The 18,134-nt window shown below is 36.4% G+C and overlaps 1 long non-coding RNA gene across 1 annotated transcript in view; it reads left to right on the top strand.

Annotated features, from left to right (window-relative positions):
* The first annotated feature begins 1,250 nt into the window (after nucleotides 1-1,250).
* Nucleotides 1,251-18,134, top strand: part of LOC150067329 (uncharacterized) — a 206,160-nt gene continuing 189,276 nt past the window's right edge. The window contains exon 1 of the long non-coding RNA XR_016539554.1: nucleotides 1,251-1,329. This is a non-coding gene — a long non-coding RNA (uncharacterized LOC150067329). The remainder of the gene's footprint in view (nucleotides 1,330-18,134) is intronic.

An 18,134-nucleotide genomic window follows, 5' to 3' on the forward strand; every position in this document is an offset into this window, starting at 1 on the left:
AGAAAATAAAACATTATGTCTATAGAGTCATAGGTTTTTATGTCTATATAGTTATGTTTATATTTCCATTACCATGTCCATAGCTTTGGGTATGCAGATATTGAGTCCTCGCGCTTGTACTCTTTAGATTTAATAGCCACATATTAAGGATACCATGCACCTTTTGTTCCTTAGGTCTTCACTTGTCTCACTAAACATGATTCGCTCTAGATTCATCGACTTCCCTGCGAATGCCATTATTTTATCTTGTCTGTTGGCTATGTAGAATTCCATTGTGTATATATATCACATTTTCTGTATCCATTCAGCTGCAATAGGGCATCCGGATTGTTTCCATCGCCTGGCTATTGTGAATAGTGCAGAGATGAACATAGCTGAGCAGGTGTCCTTATCATATCTTGGGTTATGACGTTCAGGGTAGATGCCCAGAAGTGGTATGGTAGGATCGTAGGGAAGGTCTATTTTCAGTCCTTATTTCTTGGAGCAGCTTTTCTATTCTCTGCTTGTCTATTGGACTATTCTGTCCCCTGAAGCTGAGCTTGCTGTTGTCAGGAAATTATCCTAGTTTACAATAGCTTCTTTGGCAGAACCTAGATTTTTAGAGATAGATAATGTGAGGTGTGTATGCAGATTAAATAAGAAATATCACACTGAGACACAAGTCCAAGCTGTGCTGCGTAGAAAGGCAATAAATCAAAATGGCCCCTGGCCTGAACAGGGAATGGCATGAACATGTAGACAAGCAGATTTTCAACAAAGTTCTTGAGTAGTCCATCAGACAGAGAAGCACTGGGCTAACTTTCAGCTTTCACAGTGACATCTACCTTTCTTTAGGTTTGTGCATGATAGATGCCTGTGCATTATGGAATAGACAAAAAATGATATCACACTCAATATAGAAACAACGCAAATCTTATGTGTCTATTTCAACATAACATAGAAACTTTAATATATGTTTTGGGTCAGGATTCATTTCTAAATGAATAGATGTCTCTAACCTGTAATTCAGTATTGAAACAGTTAGACTTTTTATGTTCAAAGATGCATTTCCCCACTGATCATACATAAAAGAAGATAATTTTGTAGCGACAAAACTTCTTGATTTCAATTTAAGACAGTTACTATGTGTCCATGAAGCAGAATAAAAGGCAACTAAAATGTCAACTTCTTTCCCTTTTTATTAGCTCATGGAACCAACTTATGTCATAAGGCTATGATTCCAAGGTTCCTAGAGCATTTCTTGTTCAGTATTTGTTTGGTGGCATCAGTCCTTCCCCCAGCTATCAGAACATTTAAACAAAACAACTTGCTTCTGCCTGAATGACCCAGGTAACCACCTACTTAAGCTTGAGCTGCTTAGATATTTCAGCTACAAATGGCTATTTTTATGAGTCACTTGAATTTCCTTAGTCTGCTGGCCCACTTAGCCAGGTGAGTTCTGAGTGTGAAGTGCAAGTGACAGTGAGGACTTCATTGTTTCTACTCTGTGATTCCCTTACTTTAGTTTCCTGATGCCTGGTGAAGTACAACTTAGATTTGCTTTTAGCCTCTGGTCCTCCTTCTGTTAGATGGATCATCTTCGAAAAGCCTCCTCTATCTTCATAGGGTGCTTTTCTCTCTCACAACTGTATGTAGCTTTGTAGTTGTGAGAAGAGTCTTTCCAAAACTATGTTTTCATATATATGATCATAGCTCAAATATTTATAAGCATTACTTGGAAGTGCAATCAGAATTAGAGAATAATAAATCAGACTTGAAAAAGGATAAAATAGGGTGATACATAGGAAAGTTGCTATACCCTTGCTTCCTAATGATATAGATACATTTACCTTTTATGTTTTATTTCTAATGCATAGTTTTAATTTTACAAAATGTAGCCTATTATTACTTGATAGTAATATTGATGGGAGTGTGGTTTGCCTCATTCAGAGGGTAACTCAGGGTTCACAACTCTACGAAGAAAATATAGCAGACAGATTTGACTATAAAACATTTATGGTATTTAGGGAAAAAATTACACTACAAATTTCACTTTCACATTTGAAAATTTTCAAGATGCCATTGAGAATGAATACAAAATAATCAAAAAACATGCAGAAGAAAATTAAACCCTACCTTGTAGAATGGTCAACATTGACAAACTAAACCTAAATGATACTATGAAAGCCCATTTATATGTAAATTTGTTCAAAATGCATTATATGGAAATATAATGAAACCATCACATATTGGGATGTACACTAATTCAAAATACTATAAAATAAAATGTGAGACAGGTGTGGTGGCTCACCCCTGTAATCCTAGCTACTCAAGAGGCTGAGATCCGAGTATAGTAGTTTGGAGCCAGCCCAGGCACTAAGATCCGTGAGACTCTTATCTTCAATTAACCACCAGAAAACCAGAAGTTGCACTGTGGCTCAAGGGGTAGGGCAGTAGCTTTGAGCTGAACTCAGGGTTAACTCCCATGACTGACAAACAAACAAACAAACAAACAAATAAATAAAATGCAAATAAATTACACACGTACACTCATTGCTTTGGTCAAATGTAACTAAAGTAAGTTGAGAAAAAGTTAAAGATATTTAGTGTCCGAGATTCACTATTAAAATTCTATTGTGGTGATATGCATCAAATTAAAGGCAAAGAAAAAACAACAAAACCATTTTCCTCCCCACCCCCTACTCCTTCAACTATAAAATGACAGAAATTGATAAGACAAAATTGTTTCAGTTTTTTTTTAATAGAGATTTGAACTTTGATGAAAGACCTTGAATTTTTATGCCTTTCCTATCTGGCATGGAACTTTCAGGCTTGAGTAAAATGTCATGAACATGAAGGTCAGATTTAAGAACCACCAAAAATGTATGACAGCTCCAAAAGGGAATATTTACATCTGGCTTATGGCACCATGCTCCCTGCTAGAAGCCATTCAGGTTGGATAAGTGGAGCAGTATGAATTGAACCTCAATAGAAATTGGCATTTGACCCCAGAGGCCTTTATGCCTCTTTTTATCCTCTATACCCCACCTGTCTCCCGCCATGTGATCATAACAACCATAGAAATGCACTAGATTTCTGTGGGAACACTTGGCCTGGTTTCCCTGTAATACCTGTTTAGACATGAATCAACCCAAAATTAACTTCAGCAACAGCAGGATATAACTGACCTTGTGAATTCAAGTATGAAAAGCACTGGAACATGTGATTAACCAGATTTCTTGGTAAGTGGGTTGTTCTATTTAGTTGGATTTCTGGTTATTTAAGAGCATATGTTCTATACTATTTTTGATTTTAATCTTATTAAGTAGGAATTCCAAAATGTGCTAGTCAGCTTTCTTGTCATTTGAAATATGATTATTACATGCTATTTGATTTTTCTCAAATATTACAGTATTCCCAGATTGTTATTCCATATGCCAAGGAAGATAATAATATAAATACTGAAAGAAACAAAACTAGTTGCTAAAATGGATTAAAGCAAAGGGGCAGGAGTACTCTTGATAAGAGGCAGTTTAATTGACCAGGATTTTACTGTAGAGAAAATTTCTCAAAGCTTTCAGTAAGTTGCCATGTTTAACACAGGTTATATTTTAATAGAAAAAGACAAAGAATCTGTGGTGATTTGTGTGAGATAATCTCCTCAAGAAACAAAATAGGTTTGATCTTTCTTTTCTAAACTCAATTTTATAAAAGGCAACACAAACAAGGCAAAGGAGTTTGGAAAATGACAATGAAACTTTCTCTGTGTTAGAGCCATTTTGAAGACTTCCTTCAAATTAGAACGTTCCACTAGGGTAAAACTATAATGTTGGGCACAGGCATAAAAAAAAAACAAGTAAGGAATCTGTGATCTGAATTACCTTTTTATTACTAACCTTTGGTTGGTAGGCTGAAGAATGCATGGAAGTAAATATAGTTATGGCCAGCAATGGATAGCTTTAGAGAAGAGAAAAATGGATGTTAGGCATTCTGAAGAGATTACTTGGAAATCTAGACATCAGACTTTTAGAATAATTAAAATTTCTGTGAATCAGGGAGAGTAAAGAAGGTTCTTGAAACATGGTACACAACTATATGCAGAATTTCAATTGCCATGTATTAAGAGACTCTAAAATGTCTACTGTGAATGAAGAAACATTGCAATAATATAGGTGGCAGATGTAACTGAGTTGCTTTTCTGAGTCACTTGTAATATAACTGTTTCTTTGGCCTATTACTGAATTCCACAGGCAATTAAAAAACAAGATACTAAAAAACATCCAAAGATAAGATTTGATATGCTCTCTTACCTAACTCAGGCACAGGTGGGCAATATGGAGTTTATACAGAGGTAAAGAATCTGGAATATAATGGGAAGCAGTATGAGAATGAGGTGGAGAACATTGACTTTGGTAATGGAGAGACCTTGGATGAGAATCCATCAGTCCTGACACTTCCTCACTGTGCCAGTTACATTGGGCAGGTTAAACTGGTGAATTTTAGTTTTCTTCTAATGTAATTTGGAGTTAATTATGGTTGTTATATGCCTATAGTTTATCAATTTCTGTACATTTACATCTCTCTGTATTTAAAAACTGACACAATTTAAGTATCTGATATTCCTAATTTCAGGATTGCAGATCAACAATTTTCTTATCAAGTGCAAATCAAACTTCCAAAGAATCAAGTGGTCTGCCCAAGGGACATCAGTAAAATTTCATGTTCATTCATTCAGTTGTGAGTTCTCCCACCAGTTTATATCTATGGCATATTCTTACAGAGATTGCCAGTTACATAGAAGCAATCAACATCTTCTTGGCCCTGGTCCAGTGGGTTTTTAAAAAATTGCATTCATGATAATAAAAATTCTGGATGGCTATTAAAGCAAAGAGAAGGAAAATTTTAGAATATTTTAAGATTTCATTAGACATAAGAGGTAAAGTATTTTCTTTTTTCAAATTCTGCCAAAATAAGAATGAATCAGGGGCTGGGAGTGTGGCCTAGTGGTAGAGTGCTTGCCTAGCATATATGAAACCCTGAGTTTGATTCCTCGGTACCACACACACAGAAAAAGCTAGAAGTGGTGCTATGGCTCAAGTGTTGGAGTGCTAGCCTTGAGGAAGCTCAAGGACAGTGCCCAAATACTCAATTCATGCTCCAAGTTTGGCAAAAATCAGTGACATCATTTATTGAGAAAGCAGAATTCGCATTTAAAGTTAAGATTCTTTGATGTCTGAGAAGAAAATGTGAAAATAAAGAGCAGGTTGTGGTCACAAATGTGTAGGAGTTGATATATATATATACATACATATATTTAGAAAAGTAATAGAACTTGTATTCAGGTCATAAATATTTTCAGAGTGTGCCAATGTCTTAAACACTTAGAGGATTGTGTGTGATATGTGCATGCATGTATTTAAGTATGTGTTTATGCAGAAAAGTGGGGATTAGAAGTATAGAAGTAATCATAAAACAGGTACCATCTGATTAGAAAGAGCTACTTGTTTAGTTGTGTTATGTAACAACATATGCCGTGTTTAGATAACTCCAAAGGTTTATGAGTTGAAGGCTTGATCCTCAGTTTGGTGATTCTTTATAAGGATGATTGGACCATGATCCCATAATGTATCAACCTACTAGTGAACTCATGGATAAATGATCTACTGGAGATTGAAGTAGGTCACTTCCCCACACCCTGCACTCTGTCTTCCATAATGTGGGCCATTTTGTCTTGCTTCATGTTCCTGTTGTCATGATTTTCTACCTTGTTTCATGCCCAAAGTGGAACAACAGATCTCAAAGTACTGTGGCCAATTGTTCAGGAACTAGAATCCAGAAAACCATGTCCCCCAAGTTTTTTCTTTATAAGTTTGTTACAGTGCAAGAAAACTGAGTGGGGATGTGAATTTCTCAGAACTATTTCCTTTTGGGATTTCCAGTTCTACCTTAAGACTAAGCTTATTAACACAAACACCCATGCTGTACCTGCAGAGCCTTTTGACACTTTTTGCCTCTATTTATTAGTCATTCAGTCACAAATGGGTAATATTTTAGGCACTGAGAAGAAATTGGAGTCCTTTCTTGTTTTATATAAGAAAATCCAACTCTGTTAAGTACAATAAAATTATGGGAGTTAGTTTCCTTGGTTTCAATATTTCCTTTAAAAGTTTAAAGAGCAAATGAGTTATAGATGTTGACAACTAATGTCATGAGGTTATAATTACTTATTCTATCACTTTCTTCTTTTATTCTCAGAGATTATATCCCATTCCCTATGCTACTATTAGCTCATCATTTTCTCCAAACAGAAACAGGCAGACCATAAACCATCATTTTTTTTTTTACTTTCTGTAGCAACCCCATCACTTACTTCCTGAATAAAGTAACCATTTATGTTCGATACTTCATTAACTCCTTCTATGACTTGCCATTTCTTCTCAGTTTGATATAAAGAGTAAGATAATATTAAACCTGTTTCAACACTCGAATGACCACATAAAATGACAAGTTTTTAATTTCTCACTTCAGTGTACCAGATGCAGTAGTGGGAGTGGATAGTTGTAGGAGTACCCATTATTAATTCCTATGCCCAACATGGCCTTTTTTTTTCTTGTTTGTTAGCATGATAGTGGGAAGAGAACAGATAATGCAATTTGTTTTACACATTCTTTTGGTTCTGAACTGTTTATCTAGAAATGTGATCAGCATAGAAGAGTGGTTCAATTACAATTTTTTTTATACTTAGAAAATGTGATTGAGTCATCTTTGTGGGTAATGGGATGAGAAGAATTGTTCCTTCTGTAGTTTTAATCCATGGGTTTGAATGGGAAGGGCAATTAATAGGATTGTCAAAGTATTAGAACAAATCTGTTTGTTCTAACAACATTTCAGTAGGTGATGGTGATTTTGAAGTTTGTTCGAATCACATGGCTGAAAGTGTGAGATTCATTGCTGGTCCCCAGGTCTCTGATGTTAACACCTAGGGAAATCCTTCACAGCCCTGTCTCAGAAGCCATCTTTCTCTTCTGGGTGCTCCCATGATATTGCTTGTACTGCAGCTAAGCCTTTGGGATGAAGTCTGGTACACTATTCAATGAAAACATTTATTTGATTGTACATAAATGTCTACTTATCCCAGGGGTGGTGAGCTTGTTAAATAATGTACCAAACATTATATTATATTACCTACTCTTCCAACTGTACGTTATACTTGATTAGTGCTCAGCAAATATCTGTTGAAGTGTTTTATTCTTTTCAATTTTCCTTTTCTTCAGTTCTTAAAACCAGAAATGAATTTTTTTACCTTTTCTCTGTCCTATGAACTTAGTTTCCCTAGGGAAGTTCAATTATTACTTTTATTTATGTTTCAATTAAGAAATCCTCATGGAGTTTTGTCTCACTTATTTACTTTTCCCCTTTCTCCTCTTCCTTGGACTACTCCATTAAGTACAGGAAATGTTCTATTGGTCAGAACATTCTATTCTATTTGGTTCTATTACAAGGTTCAGTTTTCTTAAACATCCAACTCCATTTCGTAACTGAGATCAATTTAGCAGTTTTCTGAAATTCTATTTTATATGAATGTTCTGGGAAGAAAAAGCATACAGGCCATGGTACTAATTCTAAAAATATTGAGCATCATAATTTAACATAATTTTTATTGCAGTGGCTTATGTATTGTCTGACATTCCTAAATGGAATTGACTTTCAGTTTCCACTGTCTTCTCTAATTCATCACATTAGGCAGCACTGGAGTGATTATCTCACTTACTGGATTCCAATAGTATACTCATAATGATATTGGAAGGCATGGGTTTTGATGATTCAGAAATATAACTATCAACAAGGTGAATTCTATAAAAATAGATGCCCTAGTAAAGCCATAAATTTGATTAACCATTTAAAACACATTGAAAGGATTCATCTTAGTAAAAAAAAATTTATAGAACTGTTAGAGTTTGGCCTGTAAGAATATCTAGGATCATTTCGTCTTGGCTGTTTATTGATAAAGGATCAAATGGAAAATTGTTGACATATGTACATATGTCTAGGTACAATAAATTTATCGAGTGACTTAGTAGCAACAGACATAATACTTTTTTTAACTCTGCACATTTTATATACCTGCTAGCTTTTCAGAAATATTCATATCTGATCTTTACTCCAGAGGACTTGATTTAATTGGCTTAGGTGACCCTGAGCCTTGGAGTTTAAAAAATTCTTGTTATACAATTCTAACACATAGGGTTAATAGGCAATAGACTATCTTACTAAATATATAAGAGTAATAATTAAGATGTGATAATTTGACATGATCTTTGCAACTTTGCATCTTCTATAGTAGCAATTTAATGAGATTATTATCTACAGGTATGATCATAGATCTGACCCTTTGGTTGAGTCACTTGCTGGTATACTTCCACGTTATTTTGCAATTCTTTCTGATCTTTCTTTTTTCCATCTGATATCATGATCTTCTGTTTTCTTCTTTTAGTTCCTTGGATTTAATTTTTATGCTTTTCTAAAAATTCCTTAGATTCGTTTTTATGACCCCCAAAATTAGCTTTATGCAATGTAAAAGACCCCCTTACTTTTCTAAAGGCTGTTGTCAGAATTTTGTGCTCAGAGATACTTTCTCTAGCTTTTAAAATCTTGAAATAGATGTGCATATTTTCACATGGCCAATTTTATTTCTTGTGGTGATATGGTAAAAACCTCCTTGCATCTAGTTCTGCTTTCATGCCTAGATTAGTGAATAGTACGTGTTCAGACATTCTGTTATTGATACCCCAGAACACTCTTTTTGTAAACAAATATTTTATTACATTGTAATATGGCATTACAGTTACATAAATGATGTAATAAGTATATTTTTTGTCGCTCATTGTTACTCCATTCCTTGTTTGCTCCTGTTTTCTCTCCTCCCTTACTTCCCCCACGTAGTGGTAAAGTTCATTTCCACTTGTATCTCTGTTGCATTGGTTTACTCTTCGTCTATTGTCTCACCATCTTGTTATTCCCCTTTCCTCCTCCAAATTAGTTAAATATATATACAAGATACAGAGTACCAGAATCTAAAAGTGTGACAACAGGGTGTAAACTAAAAGGGAAAAAATGAAAGAACAAAAAAAAACCTTATTTGTTTATTCAAAAAAGGAAAGGTAATGGAAAAATAATATGAGTGAAGGGAGAGGGGGAGGAAAAGTGGGAGAAAAACATGGGAAGGGGTAACAAAGTTCAAGAAGTAATGTACCCACTACCTGATGAATGTAACTCTAATCCCTCTGTATATCACCCCAACAATAAAGTAAAATTAGAAAAGAAAATAAAATCTTCACGTAGTATATTTTTTTTAAAAAAAACACCCTTTTGTTTCCATATTTTGGAGTTCATTTCGATTAGCATCATTTTATATGGCCATATGTACTTAGCTATTGAGCTGTTATAATCTTCTGCTAGAACTATCCTATACATATACTAATTATTAAAACTGAAGGAACCCATGGAGTCTATGTTTCCTTGGGTCTGGATTACATGACTTGATATGATTTTTTTCCCAAGTCCTTGCATCTCCTTACAAGTGAGGATAATGTAATTATTTCTTATGGAAGCATATATACCACACCTTCTTAACCCTTTCATCTACTGAAGTACATCAGGGTTGGTTCCATATCTTAGCTATGGTAAATAGTACTGCAATGAGCATAATGTGGCCTTGTTTGTGGTCATTTCGTTAAATGCCCAGGGATGGGATTGCTGGATGGTACTAAGCTCTATGGTGACTCTTTTAAGGAACCTCCATAATGCTTTCCAGAGTGGCTGAACCAGTGTACATTCTCACCAACATCGTAGTAGTGATCTCTTTTGGCCACATCCCCTCCAGCATCTGTTATTATTTGTTTTCTTGATAACAGCCATTCTAACTGGGGTGAGGTGAAATCTCAATTTTTTTTTACCAGTCCTGGACCTTGAACTCAGAGTCTGAGCACTGTCCTTGGGCTTTCTCAAGGCTAGAGCTCTACCACTTGAGCCACAGCACTTCTTCTGGCTTTTTTTTATGTGGTACCCAGGAATCAAACCTGGGTCTTTGTGCACGCTAGGTGAACACTCTATCGCTAGGCTAACCTCCTGGCCCTCAATGTGTTTTTCACTCATTTTTTTTTTAAATGGCCAGAGATATTGAACATGACTTCATATGTTTATTGGCTATATTTCCTCATCAGAGAAGTCTTTCCAATTCTTTAGCCCATTTATTAATAGGATAGTTGTTTCTTTGAGGATTTATTTCTTTGCAGGGGGTTGAGGATTCTGAGCTCAGTATATTTTTGATATGATATCCTTGTCTATTGTATAACTTGTGAAGATCTCCCAACCTGTTCCTATTTATCTTGTTAGCTATGTCCTTTGCCATGCAGAAGCTCTGCAGTTTAATACAATTCCCATGTATCCAGTCTTTCTTTGATTTATTATGTTTCTGGGTCTGTATTTAGGACATTTTTATACCTGTGCTAATGAGCCCTAGCGTATGCTCTATTCCTTCCTGTAATATTTTCAGAGTATCTGCTCCTACTTTGAGGTCTTTGATCCGTTTGGAGTTGATTGTAGGTCAAGGTGATATATAAGAATCTAACTTCCATTTTTTACATGTGTATAGCCAATTCTGCCAGGACCATTAGTTCAATAGGCTGTCTTTCTTGCATCTGATGATTTTGACTACCTTAGCAAAGATTAGGTAGCCTTAGGTCTGTGGGATCATTTCTAAGTCTTCAGTTCTATTCCACTGGTCCTCATGACTGTTCATGTGCTGATACCAAGCTGATTTTATGACTACAGCTATATAACAGAGTTTGAAATTTGGTATTACTATTGTTTCAGGAGTTCTGTTTTTTTGGTTTTTCATCATGCTTTCATACACATATATGTAATAAACATATTTCTTCAGTCACTGGTGTCCTACTTTGCTTCCACTGACAGGTGATCTTCCCGAGACAGCCCTCCTTTTACACTTATGTCCTATCAACACCACTGTCATTATCATCACCACCCTCACTGTCATCCATCATCACCATCAACTTCATATCCATAGTCATCACCATCATCATCATTAGCTTTATCCTCTAGTTGGGTTTTTTTTTTTGGGGGGGGGGGGTGTCATGGGGCTTGAACTCTGGGCCTGGCAACTGTTCCTGAGCTCTTCAGCTCAAGGCGAGTGTTCTATCCCTTGAGCGACAGTCCCACTTCCCCTTTTCTAGTGATTAACTGTAGATAACAGTCTAACTGTCTTTAGTGCCTGGGCTAGCTTTGAACTGCAATCCTAAGATCTCAGCTAGGATTACAGGTGTGAGCCACTATGCCTGGCACTCTAGTTGATTTTTATAACTGACTAAAATGAATAAAATTAAATTCTAGTGGTATTCAAATGTGCAACTTTTAAGAGGGGCTTTTGGAGTGTTAACTCCAAGTAAAAAACACAGATACTAATCTTACTTCAGACCTGGGAAATGAATAGATAACATTTTGTTTTACCCTGATAAAACATCAGAAGGAAATGGTAATTCAATGCATTTTAAAATGAAATAGTCCCTGGGGAAAATTTGCAAAGGGGTGAAAATGTTCCAATTAATGACAAGGGAAATAATTAGAGTAATAATCCTTTGGAAATTAAAGGAAGAGAGGTTGGATATTAATAAGATGTCATATTAAATTGCCTTTGGCTGCTGAACTGTTTGTATTGTTGAGGTGCAACTAAAACTTCCTCCTTATTTATCTTCTCTGTTTTCAAAAACATTTATTTTGTTAGTATGATAATATTTATTCTTTTAACGTTGCTGAACTAAGAATAAACAATTTTTTCTACATTTGATAGCCAATGAATTAATTTTGCCCTGGTAAAGAATTGTGGAAAAGGATATTCTTAGTTTTTCTATAATACCATTTTCCTGTGAAAATGTTATACAATAGGAGCTAGAGACTAGTTGAGGCTCTTTTGTTGTTCTTATTCTGCCAGCATTTCATTAGGTATAGATTAAATGTTTTCCCGTTAATGCCTTTTCCTTTTATATTTTATTCAAGAGCATTTTTTTTTGCCAGTCCTGGGCTTAAGTTGAAGGCCTAAACACTATCCTTGGACTTTCTCAAGGCTAGAGCTCTACCACTTGAGCCTCAGCACTATTTCTGGCTTTTATTTTTTTCTATGTATGTGGTACCGAGGAATTGAACCTGGGTCTTCGTGCATACTTGGCAAGCACTCTACCACTAGGCCAAACTCCCGGCCCAAGGTTATGTGTGTGCAGTTGCCTTTATTTTTTTTTCCAGAGCAGGGGACCGAACCCAGGGTCTTGCGCTTGCCAGGCAAGGGCTGTTCCACTGAGCCAAACCCAACCCTCAAGAGCATTTTATGGGATCAGTTTGCTGGGATAAGCTAGGTTGTGTGGTAGCAAGAATCAATCTCAAATACACTAACTGAAAACAATAAGGCACTGAGAGTTTGCTGCATTGTGTTCACTAATTATTTGGGACATTCTTCTCTCCCTCCCTCCCTCCCTTCCTTTCTTCCTTCTTTTCTTCCTTCCTTCCTTCTCTTCTTCCTCCTCCTTTTTTTTCTCCTACTTCATTTCTTCTTCTACTTCTTTTTAATGTTTAAATATCCTATTTTACTTCAATAGGGCTTGAGAAATCTTTTCTGGATGTTTGTGTTATCTTTAAACAGTTGTACAAAGGAGTTGCCATTCAGCAAAGCAGTTTATGAATACAGTGTATCTTAATCAATGTTGTTCCTTTCAACATTCTCAACCATCCCTCCCAACCACCACCTTCACCCATTCTCCACTCTCATAAGAACACGTTTCCCAACATGTTATACTGTTTGATCTCTCCATTGTCTATTATACCTCAGTTAATTCATTTGTAACCATGTGCATACCACCTAGTGTGCTGGTATAGATTATAAATTTTTATGTTATATGCACATTCTAACTGCCAAAAAATGCAATCGTGCAACCTGTGTTTCTCTGAGTCTGGTTTACTTAATATATTTTTTCCAAGTTTTTCTATTTCCTTATGAATGGTACAGTATATTTCTGGTAGACAAGTAGAATTCCATTGTGAACTTACACCACATTTTCTCAAAAAACTACACATACAACTCTGTTGATGACCCAGCAATTCCACTCCTAGGCATTTAACTAATAGAGTACAAATAAAGAATACAACATACAATATAGTACAAACAAATACACACTAAAGCTACAGCATGACCATGTTCTTTGTGCCATTATTTACCATAGCCAAGATATGAAATAGCCCAGATGTTTTTCAATATATGACTGGAGTCAGAAAATAGAGGCATTGTTGGGTGCTGGTGACTCATGCCTATAATACTAGCTACATAGGAGGCTGAAATCTGCGGATTACAGTTCAAACTCAGCCAGAGCAAGAAGTCTGTGAGATCACTTACCTCCAGTTTAACATCAGAAATCCAGAAGTACACTATAGCTCAAAGGGGTAGAGCACTAGCCTTGAGCAAAAGAATGTAGGGACAGTTCCCAGGCCCTGAGTTCAAGCCCCATGATCAACAACAAGAACAGAAATATTCTTATTTGGTGATTTATTCACTATCCAAACATGGTCATTCACTGTGGGAGAGAGAAAAGAGGGATGTGGCAGCATGCACTACATCTCTGAAAGTATCTGCTTATAACTTGCTTTCACTGGTGAAAGAAAATTACATGGTATCACTTGAGTTCATCAACAGGAAGTAGCGCCATCATCCTAATGAAAATGAACTAAGTAAGGAAATCAGTATTTGTTTATTATTCCAAGACCCCAAGACTATGAGCAAGTCTTACTCATGACCAGTTTCTGGGAGCTGGGTAACGCCATGTTTAATACCTTTCCTGCTGAGAGGCAAGGCAACACGCAAAAGGCAAGGGGCAAGAGACAAGGCAAGGCACAAGAGGCAGGGCGCAAGACTTGATTACCATTGGTTACAAATGTGTTATTGCTTTATCACTCTCTGCTGAGACCCATAGTGGGGTATATTAGCTTGAGGAACTTTCAGAAGGGGGTTTTGGGGGGCTAGAAATTCCTGCCTTGACGGATCTCCCTGATGCTCCCATTTGTGCTCCAGAGAAGGAGGGCTGGGTGCAGGCCGTCAGTGGGCCCTCTCCTCTCTCAGCTTGTCGTGGTCGGGTGTGTTTTCCCTATCCCACCTGCTGATCGAGAGGGACCGGGGACAAAAGACCCCGACAATCAATTCTCAGTCTATTACCAAATATATTTATTAGTCTTTTCCTTGTGCTAATCTAGAAGGCCTGGGTTTATAAAAGTGGCTGCCTGTCACAGTTCCCAGAGTTGTGAGATCACAAGGGTTTCCCCTACATGCTGCTATTAAGATGATCAGTAGTTTGGGTATGTGTAGTATAGTTTCACTTTACATTATTTGCACTCTGTGCTGGGTTTATAGAGATGCATCCCTATTCTTAGTTAATGGGCATATGTATGTGGCTTGACTGTTCAGGTATCAATGGGATGCCATTGGAGTTTGAATCATTGATGGTTACCATTATCTATGGTTCAGTCATACAAAAATGGATAGAATAGAAAATCTGTTCACAAGAAAGTTGAGGCATGAAATGAGCAAAGGGAGTTTCTACACAATTGCAGAGATTACAGAAAACAATTAATTTAAATGGGCATAAAAGGACATTTTACAAATAAAGACTCATGTTGACTGGATGTAATGTCTCATTGTGAAATCTCATGAAGGTTAGGAAAGAAAGTCAAATATATTAAATCCTAGGCTAACTTGGACTGTACTACTTTATCTTAAAAAACTGACATCATCCCTCCTCATTTATCCCTTCACATGCAACCACACCATCATTCCTGCACTTTCCAGGAAGCATTTTAGCTTTTCAGCAGTCTGTAACCAGTAATCCTGCTTCTATTTTTAGTTTAAATCCTAGCTTCAAAGGTACTCAGGCAGTACACTGAGAAGATTGTGGGAGTGTGGAGGATTAGCCTCAGGCAGCTGTGTGACAAAGCTATCTATTCTCTCCAGATAAGCACCAAAGAGGTTGAGATACATAATACATTTCATATACATTTATCTTCTTGACCCTTCCTTGAACATGAAGGGTAGAAAGTTACTTCTGTTCCCACCTCACCCCCTCCTCTTTCACATTATACATATTTTTTTCTTTTTAATCTCTGCCCTTGAGAGGTGAAGGGAAGCGCTTAGTGCATGTTCTAATCCTGGAATGAAGTTGAATATGGTCCCTGTGTCACCATTCAGCCACACCCAGTGATGCATCAGCCACTGCACTCCACCAAGTGGGTGGGAAAATAGCTTTCATATCCTTTCACACATTGGGAAAAGTCTTCATTGCCTAATACCACAGAATGGAATGACTCACAGGAGACATTTCCATTTTATTGGCAGCTTTCTATGGTGGCTCTCTGGCTTTCTGCATTTGGTGTCAAAATATAAGTCCTTGTGCTGTGATTGATTGATACATCAGCCTTGCCTTGGGTGTTGGATTAGCTGTACATCAGAACTTCAATAATCCTGCCCTAGGATTTCTTCTTTTCCTGGGTACTGATTTGGTAATGATAAGTAGGCTTCATTGTTTCCTCTCAAAGACTCTGGGTTATGCATCTATATTGAGTAATGGTGAACATTTCTATGCTTACATTCTTTAAAGGGGCAAACAAACCACTACATTTAATAATATTGACATTATTTTCAGTAGTTTTCCACATCAGAGCTTCCTCAAGAGACTAGAGAGCACATTTTCATGGTCTCAGTAAGGACAAAAAAAAAAACACTCCTTAGTAAAGCAAAAAGTCTAAAACAAATCTACTCATGAAAACAAATGACAAAATTTCAGTATGACTAACATGGTCTTGTAGCAAGATGATGACTTGTTTACAGTTAAATGAAAACATATGCCTTTATACCCTACAATCCTATATATTCATCTCTCATAGTATTTTTTACAGTATCATAAAGATGTATTTAGTTATTTCTTTCCTTTTTTGCTACATTCTAAGCTCAGGAGAATATACATATTCATTAATATTTTATCCTAATTATATCACTGTGATATCCTTAATAAACATTTGCAAGGGAATTATTCTTAAAAATACTCTTCTGGGGAAAGAAACTCTTGGATAAACTTAGTCTTTGAAGTTTCTGGCACATGTACTCCATAGAGATGTATATTTTAAAAGGTTATCTGGTTATTATTTCTTCAGTGATAGTACTATGGTCTGGGCATAAAAAATCTTGAAGTATCTTGTTTTCTCTATACTAAAGACAAACTCTTACATAGAAATACAATCACACCAAAAAATCACATACATTTTTAGTACGATTACAGATATTTCCATTCCCAAAGAAATGGCTGATGTTTTAAATAACCAATATTTAGCACTAAAATAGCTAATAATAATTTATTTCCAATATTTTAAATGATTTCACCGTCAAAGAAATACTAGTATGTATTGTCCTTACTTTAAAGACCAGGAAACTGAAATGAAAGAGTTTGATTAATGTGACTACGCTCTCAATGTGAGTAATACATCCCAGGATAAAAATCCAGCAGCGTATATATACTATTCTTTATTATTACATTATTCCAGAACATTATTTCCACCATACATGTTAACAAAAACTCAAGTAGTGCTGTGCATGTCGATGTATAGCTATAATCACATTAGTCAAGAGTGGATACAGCAGTAAGGATATAGGAGTTATCAAGTTGAGGGCCATCCTGGGAAGGGAGCACAAGACTATCTAAAAACAAACAAGGAAGGGGTTGCAGTATTCAAGATGCATTGTACTTATACATGGACATGTTGAACTGAAACCCTTTTGTACAGTTATTTAAAGAGAATGAAAAATTTAAAAATGAACATTGAAAGGTCTGAGGGTGTGGCTTAAGTGAGGTATTATGTTCACACCTCACTAAAAAAAAACATAAACCAACTCAAGCTCAGTGAATATGGATCATTCTGATTTCACTCATTCACATTTGAATTTAGAAACTCTTAGTGATAGGTGACACTGGGCCTTTAAAAAACAGAACACACAATTATGAGTGCAAATGAGGAAGGTAGCTAGCTCCTAAAGCTTTAGACAGGTTATCAGACAGTACAGATTGTATGTGTGTATGTGTAATATTTGGAAAGATTAGTGCCTTATTAGTATTATAGTAAATTCATCTCTGGATACTTAGAGTTTGAACCAATAATAAGGATGTCAAAACCATCTATCAATGTTCCAATCCATGAGGTAGACAGGAAGCTTGTGAAGCATGTGCCCAAGCTTTCCATATGTGAGGAAGAATAGAGGAGTGGTAGTTCTCTACAGGCAGAGAATGGAAGGGAAAGAGGACTATAATTGGGTCTTTTGTATTGTGTTCAGAGCATATATGTTCTCAGTACTGTATTAGCTTATTTAACCTGCACAGAGCCAGATTCTGCTGTGAAATAGCCATAGTCTAATATACTGGAGAAATCAAGGGGTGGATTCTACCCAATAGCCTCTTGAGAAGGGAATGTGGACCTGTTTTAGGGTTGCAGTGGCTCACACCTGTAATCCTAGCTACTCAGGAGGCTGAGGTCTGAGGATCAAGGTTCAAAGCCAGCCCTGGCATAAAGGACAAGAGACTCTTATCTTCAATTAACCTCTAGAAAATGGGAAGTGGGGCTTGGCTCAAGGGTAGGGCGGTAGCCTTGAGCTGAGGAGATCAGACAGTGCCCAGGCCGAGTTCAAACCCCATGACCCACAAAGAAAAAAAGAAAGAAAGAAATGTGGACCTGTTGACAATTTCAGTCCAATTAAAGAAATTAAGACTCTGGCTTCTAGAGTTATAAAAATAAGTTTCTATTGTTTAAGGTACCATTTTCATGATAATTTGTTATAGCATCCACAGGAAACTAATACTATTAAAAAGATAGGCATGAAAGGAAAGAGTCATTCTCTTGGAGTGTTCAAAGTAGCCTATTTCAATATGTGCTTTATTTATCAGTCCAGCATGACATTGGCTACCAAACAACAACAAAAAGCAAAACAAGAGTAAACAAATAAAAGTGAGCACAAAGGAGTTGGTCAGACTGAGATCTGGCTGCCTGAACTTTCTTGTCTTGAC

This window comes from Megascapheus bottae, chromosome 2 (assembly GCF_031878675.1).
Source record: "Megascapheus bottae isolate mThoBot1 chromosome 2, mThoBot2.hap1, whole genome shotgun sequence".
Lineage (NCBI taxonomy): Eukaryota > Metazoa > Chordata > Mammalia > Rodentia > Geomyidae > Megascapheus > Megascapheus bottae.